The 10,571-nt window shown below is 34.8% G+C and overlaps 1 pseudogene; it reads right to left on the reverse strand.

Annotated features, from left to right (window-relative positions):
* Positions 1 to 5,099: 5,099 nt before the first annotated feature.
* On the reverse strand, positions 5,100 to 9,667 carry LOC119543771 (annotated as a pseudogene).
* Positions 9,668 to 10,571: the final 904 nt, after the last annotated feature.

Genomic DNA, 10,571 nt, shown 5'->3' on the forward strand with positions numbered 1-10,571 from the left:
TATTAAGTATAAAACCAAGTATAAATCAATTAATTTATGTGCAAGTTAGTGTCTTTATATACTAATTTAAGGATTTGGACATATATTCTGAGTATTGATTTGGCTCAAATTCTATAGAGTAGTTTCCTGTTATTCATTGGTAATATCCAGTTAAAATGATATTTTTGGAAATATTAAGTAAAATAAATATGACATTGAATCATTGCCTTTAGTAAAATTATTCATTTTTTTTTCTATTAGGTTACAGTTCAATGTGAGGAAAATTATTATATAAGAAAAGCTGGATAAGAACATCATACTATACAATATGAAAAATGATTGTGGGGACTCATAAGTTCAAAAAGCATTAATTGAACAATATGGCTATAGGTATAAGAAATCAGAGATGTTTTGAAGCTCTATTATTTAACTATATATAGTATATCTGTTCTTCTACAATTCACAATGAACATGAATTTCAATATACTGAATATATTTTCCTTGATATCATACCACAAGAATTAAATATTCTATATTCATTATCATTTAACATGCTTCAATTGAGATGATCTGTTCAGATTTTAAAAAGTCACAATTTTATCACTATTTTTCATTTTCAAATTTACATTATATAATCTAGTACAAATAATAATATAATTTGTGTGTCTTTTACTATTTTATTGACTAACCAAAATAGTGACACTTTTCTGTGGCAGGATTAATGTATTGTTTCTCAGAAAACAGAAAGTCTACACTTGTGTCCTTGTTGCTGTTTTGCTTTTTTTTTTTAAATTAGTAAACTGTAACTTAAGACACCTTTATAATATATAAAACCATTTGGAATTGTTGTTGCTAAAAAGGACATTATTCTTAAGCCAATTTGATTTGATATGGCATTCATCCCAGCATTTTGAACTTTCTAACTGTGGAAAAGTAGCACCAGGATTGGGCTACAGGCTTTCTATTCTTTTTCTCATCCACACAGGTACAGTCGTAAAATAAAGGTAAAAGCTCATATCCAGAGTAGGAGGGAAGGTATAGGATTCACTCATTCAAGGACTAGTTAAGTGATCCCTGTTAATTGTTGATGATTAAGAAGATACTTCATCAAGAAATCTGCTTCTGTGTTAATCAGCATCACGAATCAGAATGTAACAAAATATCCATCTAGATGCATTGGTTCTTGGGGTCCCAGGGTGGACTGAGTCTTTCATCATTTTCTGTACATTTGTGCTCTTAGATACTTTAGAGTGGTGCATTTCTGAGACTCCTACTTATTGGAGGAAAGGTAGGAACCCCATTAACTGCTTGCAAATATCATAGGTTAGATAACCTAGCATTATTTTATGTATGTCCCACACCCCCAACTAGTTATCTCTTTACTGGAAATGACAAAAATAAAAAAAAAAGGAAAAAAAACTAAAAAATAAAAGGCAATGAGAATATAAAACAAAAAAGAAAAACACCAAAATATTAAAATATATTCATAAATATTTCTATGCATTGTTATGTTAAGTTGAATTAATATCTATATCTTAAGTATCCCTTGATTTCCTGTTTGCTTCTTTTGTCTTTCCATAATTCAATTCCATAAATAAAACTGCAGATGCCCGAGCAGTATGGCATACTTATTGAATAAAAATCTGTGGTTGAGTCCAGTGGATCTAGATTTTCTATAAGCTTGGCTCAACAGTTGACTCCCAACTCCTCTTTTAGCTTAATGAGGAGGTTCAGAAGCCTAGAATTTGAATCAGATTTTCCAAATTCTGTAGGAAAAAAAGTAGACATCTCTGTAACAACTTATAGTGTAGTAATGAGGAGCACAGTTTTTGGAAGGAGACTGCTTCAGCACTGAGCTCTACCACTAACTAGCTTTGGGATTTGGATGAGTTAGTTAATGTCACTGAACCTCGGCTTTCTCATAAGTAAAATGGAATGATAAAAATAGATTAGTAAATATAAAATTCTTACCAAAACACTCAGTAATAAGCACTCAGTAGGGGTTAGCTATCATTATCATTAATCTTTTTAGCTTTTCTTTGGATGGTTTCCCAGAAGCAGAAGCTAAGCAAGACTTTGTGTGAAAGTGAGTTATTGAAAAAGTGCTCCCAGGAGAAACTAGGAAAAGGGGGAGAGCAGAAACTCTAAGGGAAGAAGTCAAGAAGGATATGATTTCCAGAAAGTCCCAAAGAAGGTAAATTCAGCCTGATGCCTCAGGTAAACTTTGAAGGGTAGGCTTTACTTCTCTGTTTGTCCCAATTAGAAGCACAGGAGCTGATTTTTCAGATCAAGCACCAGGCACTCATTGGCTAAGAGCAGCCATCAGGTAACATAAATGCCCAGCCTCTCCCAACGCTGCTGTGTAAACTGAAGGGCACTTGTACTCCAAGGGAAGTCCCCTGAAGGGAGTTGCCAGTACATGCACCTAGAAATAAAATTAGAGAGAAGCCACAGGAGGGACATACCTAATGAGTAAAAGGATTCCAACATCTGATAAACCAGCTTTATTTTATACTTTTGTAATATACCTTTCCTATCTCATTAGCATCAAATGACACACTAGTTTTCAAATGGGGTGTATTCAATTTTTCTTTTATCCATCTACAAATATCCAATAAATTACTCTATCTTAGAAGGACTTCCTGAGAAAATATTTTGACAAGGTAGAAAGTAGCGAGAGACAAATCTCCATGTTCCTCTCACGTAGCTGCGTGCCTTATAAGTGAAGTACTACCTGCTTTTTATTCTGAATTACTTTCCAAGGTTGTTTGAATAATAAGCAACCTTAAAAGAAAAGGTTAGTGTATCCCTCCAGACCAAAAGGTAGGCAGGCTTACTGCCCATTTTTAGGGTTCCCTAAGCTGAGCATTCCTCTTTTCTCTAACACAACTGTGCAGGTATCACATGGAGTTTTTCATGTTACCCTGTGGGAATGGGGGCTCAGAAAACCTGCACAAAAATTCTGATACAAATATTGGGGTTATTGCTATTGCTCTGAGTAATGAATATTGTCTTTCATCTGTAATCTATGAATATCAAGTCTTCTACTTGAATACATAAAACTATGGCAGGCTAACATTTTAGTTTTTGAAAAGGGTAAAATTTCAGACTTTTCAGAGCTTTAACAGAAAGCACTCACTCTATAATTTCTGTGGCTCTTGAATATCATGTGAAATTGTTTATATTTTTATTGTTGGTTTAAATTATTGTTTTTTTATTTTATCACTTTCTCTAAAAGTCTTTGTTCTCTTTTCCATGAAGAAAGCACAACTGAATAAAGAAAATCTTAACCTAAAACATACTTGAAGAAAAATTATTTCTATGTCTTAGAATACATTGCTTATTCTCAACAGCAAAAGATAAAAACAAACTTACCAAAAGAAATGTGTCTATTGAGTTAACCTCTTCTCTTGAATTGTATTTATATGTTTATAGATGACAAGCAATAATTCAAAAAGTAACAAGAAAAATTGAGAACAGAGCAAAGGCAGTGATTAATAAAGACAAATAAGACCCTAGTATCCATTGTTACATAGAGGACAACAGAGATGTGCCAGAATAGGTTATGTTTATTTTCCATACCCCTCGCTTTTGAAATTTATTGGGGATAGTTCATTTCAAAACTCCAAAAGAGATAATTACAGCCCACACAGACATACACATACAGTGAAAGACTGTGTGTTCTCTAGATATAGAGAAAATCAGCCATGTGGAATGGTAGAAAAAGTAAAACATTCCTGTTTTTACAATTCTCCCCACCAGTGACCAAAGAAAGACTAGGTATTTGAAAGGTGTCTTTTGAGGTCACTGATCACTAACCAGCATGTTTTCTTTGTTTATTTATTGGGTCTGTAATCCGCCCTCTTGTAGAAAATAAACCAGTCAGAAGGTGAGTCAGGGTTAGTCAGATAGCAGCATTGGTCAGAGTTATTTAAAAACAGAAATGTTTATAAGAAAAGTGATATAACTTCTACACTTTTTTTTTTAGCTTCAGTCTTATGATGCTCATAGAACAGTAGAATAGATTTAACAATAATGTTCTGCCTTTGATATGACACTCTGGCACCCCCAACTGAGATACTGCAAAAAATCAGATACAATTGTGTGTCAACAAAACACTGTTCTTTCTCTGGAGGCAAAAAAGAGATGAAGAGTTAAAAAAGAGCATTATAGACATTGTTACCCTACATAGTTGTCAAGGAAGGGGCAAATATATATTCATTATTGAGCAAATTTTAAAACAAAGTATAAGACTTTAAAATATAAGACTAAGAATAAGATTATGAGAATAAGATGATAATTCATATAATGCCAAAGTATTGGATAAAACAAATATTGTTATAGGACAAATTATAGATATGAATGGCAGAAAGACAACTCAATTTAGCTAGAGCCAAAAGAACAATATTACTGCAATGACTTGGCAATCCCGTGGTCAAGTTTATGTCCAGCATGGGTGGAGCCAGGGACTCAGAAATTATAGTCAGGATTTTCTCTCTGCTATTCCACTGCGGTAGTAAAGGAGGGATCATACTGAATACCTCTAAAGGAGCACATACATACTATCTACCAATTTGTTATCTCTCAGCTCCAAATCCAGCCTTACTATCTGTTCTGCAATAATGGAAGTATTTCTCCCATGCAGAGAGCAAAATGTTAACCTTAGTTCATATAGGGTGATGGAGAAAATGGAGAAAACTGGCTGGAGAAAAGGGATCTCTCCCTGGTTTCAGTGTTTCTATTTTCATTCTCTTTGAACCTTCCTCATGGCACCCAATGTTGTGTGTGTCGGGGGGAGCCAGAGGGTCATCTAGTTACATTGTGCCTGGCCATAAGCTCAGAGCAAGCAGTACCTCACAGCCCTGGTAATGACTCAGAATCCACCTCAGTGAGGATTCCCAACACCAACACCACATACCCCAGATGTGTGTTATCCAGCCACTTTTCTGCCAACCAGCAGGTTACAGCCATACTTGGATAAAGTCTGAATCACAGCTCTGAGTATGGTCCCCTCTTCTAACTTTGTTCCTCCTGTGAATACAAACATACCTTGGAGATATTGCAGGTTTGGTTCCAGACCACAGCCATAAAATGAATATCAATTTTATTAATAAAATATGCTAACCATCATCAGAGCCTTCAGTAAGTCATAATGTTTTGCTGGTGGAGGGTCTTATGGTTGCTGACTGATCAAGGTGGTGGTTGCTGAAGGTTGGAGTGCCTGAGACAATTTCTTAAATCAAGACAACAATGAAGTTTACATATCAGTTCGCTCTTCCTTTCATGAAAGATTTCTAAAGCATGCAATGTTATTTGATAGCATTTTACTCACAGTAGAATATCTTTCAAAATTGGAGTCAACCCACTCAAACATGGCTACTGCTCATCAATGAAGTTTATGCGACATTCTAAATCCTTTGTTGTCATCTCAACAATGTTTGTAGCATCTTCACCAGAAGTAGATTCCATCTCAAAAAAAGAAAAAAATATACTTTCTTTGTTTATCTATAAGAAGCAACTTCTCATCTGTCAAGTTTTATCGTGAGATTGCAGCAATTCAGTCACATCTTCAGGCTCCACTTCTAGTTCTAGTTCTCTTGCTATTTCTACCACATCTGCAGTTACTTCATCCACAGAAGTCTTGAACCCCTCAAAGTCATCCATGAGGGTTGAAATCAACTTCTTCCAAGCTCCTGTTAATGTTGAAGTTTTGACCTCCTCCCATGAATCATGAATGTTCTTAATGGCATCTAGAATGGTGAATCCTTTCCAGAAGGTTCTCAATTGACTTTGCCCAGATCTGCCAGAGGAATCACTATCTATGTAGCTATAGCCTTACAAAATGTATTTCTTAAATAATAAGACTTGAAAGTTGAAATGGCTCCTTGATCCATTCTGGCTGCAGAATGGATGCTGTGCTAGCAGGCATGAAAATAACTTTCATCTCTTCGTACATCTCTGCCATAGCTCTTTGATGACCATGTGCATTGTCAATGAGCATTAGTCTTTCGAAAGGAACCTTTTTTACTGACCAGTATGTCTCAACAGTGGGCTTAAAAAATTCAATAAACTCTGTTGTAAACAGATGTGCTGTCATCCAGGCTTTATTGGGTTCCATTCATGGAGCACAGGCAGAGTAGATTTACTATAATTCTTAAGGGCTTTAGGATTTTCATGATGATAAATGAGCATTGGCTTCCACTGAAAGCCACCAGCTGCATTAGCCCCTAACAAGAGAGTAAAGCTGTCCTTTGAAGCTTTGAAGTCAGGCATTTACTTCTCTTCTCTAGCTATGGAACTCCTAGATGGCATCTTCTCCCATTATAAGTCTGTTTCATTTATAATGAAAATCTGCTGGGTAGCATAGTCACCTTCCTCAGTTATCTGAGCTGGATCTTCTGGATAACTTGTTGCAGCTTCTTCAAGAGCATTTACAGCTTCATGTTGCCATTTTATGTTATGAAGAGAATTTCTCTCCTTAAACCTCATGAACCAAACTTTGCTATCTTCAGACTTTTCTTCTGCAGCTTCCTCCTCTCTCTCAGCCATCATAGATATGAAGAGAGTTAGGGCCTTCATCTGGATTAGACTTTGGCTTAACAGAATATTGTGGTTGATTTGGTCTTCGACCCAGATAACTCAAAGTTTTTCCATATCAGCAATAAGGCTGTTTTGTTTTCTTATCATTTGTGTGTTCATTGGAGTAGCACTTTTAATTTCCTTCAAGAACTTTTCCTTTACATTCACAACTTGGTGAACTGTTTGGTGCAAGAGGCCCAGCCTTCATCCTATCTTGGCTTTGACATGCCTTCATAACTGAGCTTAATCATTCCTAGATTTTGATTTATAGTGAGAGACATGCAACTCTTTCTTTCACTCACTTAGAGGCCACTGTAAGCTTATTTTTTGGCTTAATTTCAATATTGTTGTGTCTCAGGGAATAGGGAGACCTGAGGAGAGGGAGAGAGCTAGGAGAATGGCAAGTCAGAGTAGGAGTCAGAAGACACAAACATTTATCATTGAAGTTCACCATATTATATAGGCACAGTTTGTGGCTCTTCCAAACAGTTACAATAGTAGCATCAAGGATCACTGATAACAGATATAACAATAATGAAAGGGTTTGAAATATTTTGAGAATTACCAAAATGTGACATGTAGAAAGTGAGCACATGCTGGAAAAATGGTGTTGATAGACTTACTTGATGAAGGCTTGCCACAAACTTTTAATTTGTAAAAATGCAATATCTGAAAAGCACAATAAAGTAAAGCACCTTAAAACAAAGTTGCCTGAACAATCTGGCAACACTAGGCTATTTATTAGAGCCCTATTGAACCTTTATGATTTCTCTTCTGTTATAGTAAATAACTCTTTATTTTAAGCTATATTTCTGCACATTACTGTTTGGTTTATGCCTCCTTTTTGAACCCTGATTGATACAAGGAATCATGAGGATGGATGGGATTCTAAAGACTGAGCTCCTTGAACACATAATGTATTAACGACTATATAATTCAGTGATTTAAAAGATACCATCACATGAAACTATTAGATTATTTTTAAAGGAATAATAATATATGATGGCTTTCTTAGATTGTTTTCCCCCAGCTCAGTAGTGGTGTAAATTACATCCACAATGTTGTGCTATCATCACCATCATCAATTACCTAAACTTCTCCATTACCCCAAACAGAAGTTCTGTGTCAATTATTAACTCCCCAAATTAAGTGTTAACTCCCCAATCCCTACCTTCATCAAGGCCTCTGTCAATTTGTATTCCACTTTCTGACTGTATAAAATTGATAATTCTAAATATTTCATATCAGTGAAATCATAAATTGTTACCCTATTTTTTTTCTGGCTAATCTCATGCAATGTAGTTTCATCCATGTTGACACATGTATTGAAATTCACTCTTTTTAACAGCTGAATAATATTCCATTCTAAGAATATACTTTTTTTTTTTTTTTTTACCATTCCCCTGTTGATGGACACTAGGGTTGCTTTCATCCTTAACAGCTGTGAATACTGCTGCTATGAATGTTATGAACATTGGTGTGCAAATATCTGTTCAATTCTTTGGATATATAATTAGAAGTGGAGTTTCCATTCTGAGGAGCTACCAAATTGTTTTCCACAGTGGCTCCACAATTTTACATTCCCAGAAAAATGAATGAGGTTTCCTATTTCTCCACTTCCTTTTCAACATTTCTTATTTTCCATTTTTTTTAAACAGTAACCATTCAAGTGGATGCAAAATGATATCTCATTGTGCTTTTGATTTGCACTTCCCTAATGGCTAATGACATTGAAACGTCTTTCCATATGCTTATTGGCCATTTGTATATCTTCTTTGGAGAAATAGCTGTTCCATTTTTTTTTTTTCCCATGTAAAAATTGTGTTATTTGCCTTGTTTGTTGTTGAGTGTAGAATGTCTTTTTATATTTTGGATATTAGACCCTTCTTGGTTATAAGGTTTCCAAATATTTTCTCCCATTCTATACATTGCCTTTTTAAATTTCATGATGAAGTCATTTTATGCATAAAAGCTTTTAATTTTGATGAAGTCCATTTTTCTATTTTTTTTGTTGTTGTTGCTCATGCTTTTAGTGTAAGTCTAACTTACACTTGTGCCTAATGCAAGATCCTGAAGATGCGTCCCTATATTTTCTTCTATTGTTTTAGAGTTTTGCTCTTATATTTAGGTCATTCATCCATCTTGAGTTAACTTTTGTATAAGGTACAAGCTAGGGGTCTACCTTCATTGTTTTGCATAAAGTTATTCAGTTTTGTCAGCACCATGTATTGAAGAGACTATTCTTTCTCCATTGAGTGGACTGGGTTAAATTTTCCAAAATTTGTTGGTCTTAGACATGAAGTTTATTTCTGAGCCCTCAATTCCAGTCCATTGGTTCATATGTCTGTCCTTGTGCCAATACCATCTTTCTTTGTAATAAGTTTTAAAATTGGGAAGTGTGAGTCTTCCAAATTCACTCTTCTTTTTAAAAATGGCTATTGCTATTTGGGGCTCCCTGTCCTTCCATGTAAATTTGATGATTGGCTTTTCAATTTCTCCATAGAAGGCTGTTGGAATTTCAGTTAGGATTGTGTTGAATCTGTAAATGACTTTGGGTAGAATTGACCTCTTAATAATTTTTAGTCTCCCAATCTGTGAATAAGGAATGTCCTTCCATTTATTTAGGTATTCTTTGATTTCTTATATCAATTTTTGAATTTTTGTGTATTAATCCTTTACATCCTCAGTTAAATTTATTCCTAGCTGTATTATCCTTTTAGTTGCTAAGATGAATGATTGTTTTTTCTTAATTACTTCTTCAGTACGTTCATTACTAGTGTAATGGAACACTGTTGCTCTTGTACCTTGCCACTTTGCTGAATTCATTTATCAGTTGTAGAAGCTTTGTTGTGGACTTTCTAGGCTTTTCTGTATATAGGGTCATGCCATCCTCAGATAGGGAAAGGTTTACTTCTTCCTTTCTAGTTTGGATATCTTTTAATTCTGCTTCTTGCCTAATTGCTCTGGCTAGAACTTCCAATGCAATGTTGAATAACAGTGGTGACAGTGAGCATCCTTATCTTGTTCTTGATCTTGGAGAAAAAGTTTTCAACCTTTCACCATTGGCTATGATGTGAGCTGTGGGTTTTTCACATAGACACTTTACCATGTCGAGAAAATTTCCTTCTACTGCAAATTATCTAAGTGTTTTATCATAAAGCAGTGCTGGATTTTGCCCAATGCCTTCTCTGTGTCAAATGACAATGTGTTTTTTCCTAAATTCTATTAATGCAGTTTACTACATTTATTGATTTTCATATGTTGCATTCTTGAGGTAAATCCCATTCGATCATGATGTAGTATTCTAACATACTGTTGGATTCAAGGTGCTAGTATTTTGTTAAAGGTATTTGCAACTATATGGATAAGAGATAAAAGTCAGTAATTGTCTTTTCTTGTGATATATTTGCTTGGCTTTAATATTAGGATGAAGTTGGTCTCATAGATTGAGTTAGGAAGTATTCACTCCTCTTCAATTATTGGAAGAGTTTGAGCAGTATCGGTGTTCTTCTTGGAATGTTGGTAAAATTCCCCTGTGAAGCCATCTGGTCCTGGGCTTTTCTTTATTGGGAGGTTTCATATTGTTAATTCAATCTTTTTACTTGTCTTTTTAATTGGTCTGTTGAGATTTATTTCTTCTTGAATCAGCATAGGTAGTTTATGTGTTTCTAGGAATCTGTCCATTCATATAGGTTATCTAAACATTGGTGTATAGTTCATAGTACCCCCTTTTATATAATTTTTATTTCTGTGGCATTGATAGTAATGACCTCCCTTTCCTTTGTGAATTTATTCACTTGGATCCTCTTTCTTTTCTTCCTTGTCAGTCTAGCAAAAGTTTTGTTGATTTTATTGATCAACCAACCAACTTTTGGTTTTGTTGATTCTCTCTATTGTTTTTTATCCTCTGTTTCAATTTTGTCTGCTCCATTCTTTGTTAGTTCCTTCCTTCTGCTTATTTTGGTTTTAGTTTGCTCTTCTTTTACAGATACTCCAGTTGTGAGGATAGGTCT

This window comes from Choloepus didactylus, chromosome 9, assembly GCF_015220235.1.
Source record: "Choloepus didactylus isolate mChoDid1 chromosome 9, mChoDid1.pri, whole genome shotgun sequence".
Classification (NCBI taxonomy): domain Eukaryota; kingdom Metazoa; phylum Chordata; class Mammalia; order Pilosa; family Megalonychidae; genus Choloepus; species Choloepus didactylus.